The sequence below is a fragment of the Sturnira hondurensis genome, unplaced genomic scaffold, assembly GCF_014824575.4.
Source record: "Sturnira hondurensis isolate 20B ecotype Veracruz unplaced genomic scaffold, ASM1482457v3 Scaffold0006668, whole genome shotgun sequence".
In the NCBI taxonomy this organism is placed as follows: domain Eukaryota; kingdom Metazoa; phylum Chordata; class Mammalia; order Chiroptera; family Phyllostomidae; genus Sturnira; species Sturnira hondurensis.
In genome coordinates this window covers 1-2286 of record NW_028079299.1, presented here as the reverse complement: position 1 = coordinate 2286, position 2286 = coordinate 1, and the positions used below count along the sequence as shown (strand labels likewise).

The 2286-nt window shown below is 38.2% G+C and overlaps 1 long non-coding RNA gene across 1 annotated transcript; it reads right to left on the bottom strand.

Moving 5' to 3' along the window:
- Nucleotides 1–582: 582 nt before the first annotated feature.
- On the bottom strand, nucleotides 583–2280 carry LOC118989949 (uncharacterized). The gene is made up of 2 exons (XR_005067135.1): nucleotides 1724–2280; nucleotides 583–1082 (listed from the first exon to the last, which is right to left on the bottom strand). It is a non-coding gene; the product is annotated as an uncharacterized LOC118989949 (long non-coding RNA).
- Between the last annotated feature and the right edge of the window lie 6 nt (nucleotides 2281–2286).

The following is a 2286-nucleotide window of genomic DNA, read 5'->3' as shown; positions in this document are numbered from 1 at the left end:
TCCCCTTTGAATAAAGTCTCCCTTAAGTCCAGATTTGCTTTTGTTTCATGATGCAAATTGACTGTCACCTAGTGGAGAGTGAATTAATAGCAAAGCACAAAGTTCTTGGGTGAGAAGTATGAAAGCAGGAAGCTCATTGTTTTCTCCAGGAGACAATTTCATTGAAAACTCAGTGTTCGTATCTGTATCTATCTATCTACCTAGCCATCATCTCACCAGTAACCTTTTATTCATCTTACAAATATAGTCTAGGACTGATTTCGTTCTCATGGGGATATTGAGGGTGCAGCAAAACTACAATACAGTTGTGAGTATGTGAAACACACTTTATTGTTGCATTATTATTCATTAATTGTTGTATTATTTTCTATACCAATGACTGTAAACATACCTTTGCCTACCCCTGTATATTAACATGTTGAGTTGACCTTAAAATTAAGGGTAGATTATTTCTGATTGGTTTAACAATGAGATTTAAATTTGCTTATTACACATTTCCATAAATTGAATGAACTAAACCTATAGCTTCAACGTTTGGGAGCAAATACATGACAAACAACATGCTCTAAACATCATCTTTTGCAAATAGTAAACTTATAATGAAATTGTTAACTATCATCATAAAGTGTCATTGAGTTTACATAGTCTCTCATGAGGTTCACAATAAAACATGTTGAAGACCACTGACTGACCCAAGAGACCAGAAGATATGTAAAAGAGAGTTTCGGAGGAAATGTATTCATTCACTCATGTTTTAGTTTGTCAGTCTATAAAATTTATGTAGCTTTCTACCTGCCAGGACTCCTGCTGGGGAAGAGATGCTAAAAGATGGCCCAGAGAGGATCCCTGTATTTAGGGTCTCACAGTCTAGAGAGCACTCGTTCCTCACTCTGGAAAGTTGGTGTGCAGCCCGTACCTGGAAGTTCCCTTTGATTCTCTTCTCATTGAAGCTNTTGGCCAGGACCACCACCCCTCTCTGCACTTGGTAGCGCAGGGCCACTTGGCCTGGGTTTCTACCGTGTTTCTTGGCAATGGCATTCAAGATTGGGTCCTCCAAGAGAACGGGGCTATCCTTTGCCACCCTAAAAAGAAAACCAGAAAATGAGATTCTGAAGGGTGTAGGAATAAAAGTCTAGAGTGTAGTGTCTCTTTCTCCCAAATTTCACAGACAATTGAGAGAAGTGCATTATGCAATACATTTATTTGTAAATGTTGTACAGTAATGATTAATGCATGACAAGCTATATAAATTTTATCATAAAAATCTCTTTTAAAATAGTACTTGGAATGTAGTTTGGAGTAGATGGATGTAAGAGTGAAAAAAGAATGAAAGAATGGCGCCCTGGCTGGTGTAGCTCAGTGGATTGAGCGCGGGCCTGTGAACCAAAGAATCGCGGTTCGATTCCCAGTCAGGGCACATGCCTTGGTTGCAGACCAGTTAACAGCAGGGGACCCACGAGAGGCAACCATACATTAATGTTTCTCTCCCTCTCTCCTTCCCCTCTAAAGATAAGTAAATAAATAAATAAAACCTTTAAAAAAAGAATGAAAGAATGTTGATAACTTGGAAGTTCAGTGATGGTGCACAGGAGCTCACTAACCTGTCGTGTTTGCTTTTTTTACATTTGAAATTTTCCATAGTAAATATTAAATCTGAATTTTCAAAAAGAGTTTCATCACCAACACAGTATCTCACATAGGTTAACTCTGATACTCTCATTACCATGCAGGGATTCTTTGAGACCCCAGGGCACTGTAAGCAACAAGAACGATGTCCTTGGACTTGCAGAACTCCAGGAGTTTGCTCTGGTTGAGGTACGGGTGACATTCCACCTGTGAAATGCCAAGATCAAAAACTATCAGAATAGATGAGTCAATACCATGTAAATTTGAAAAGCATTTGAAGGAATGCTTATAAACATTCTAATACTACATGAATATATGCACATTTTCCATACTGGTCCTTTTCTCTTGTACTTTCTGAAATACCTTCCAATTCTATCTACTTTTAGAAGTGATAAAACAACTTTCTTAATTGTTATTACTGCTTGAAATTATTAAAGACTGTTATATCCTGGTTGTGATCTCTACATGTCATTCATTGTGAGGAGAAACCAAGGTTCTCTTGAATAATGGCTGACACAACTACCGGGCCAAAGAGGTACAAACTGAGCCTAGAAAACCTTGCATTCTAGTAAATGAGACTGAAGCATGCTGAGGGATGTCAGAGGATGCAGGTTCATCTGAAGAGGCATCTTCTGATTAATGATGACAGTTCAATCATCA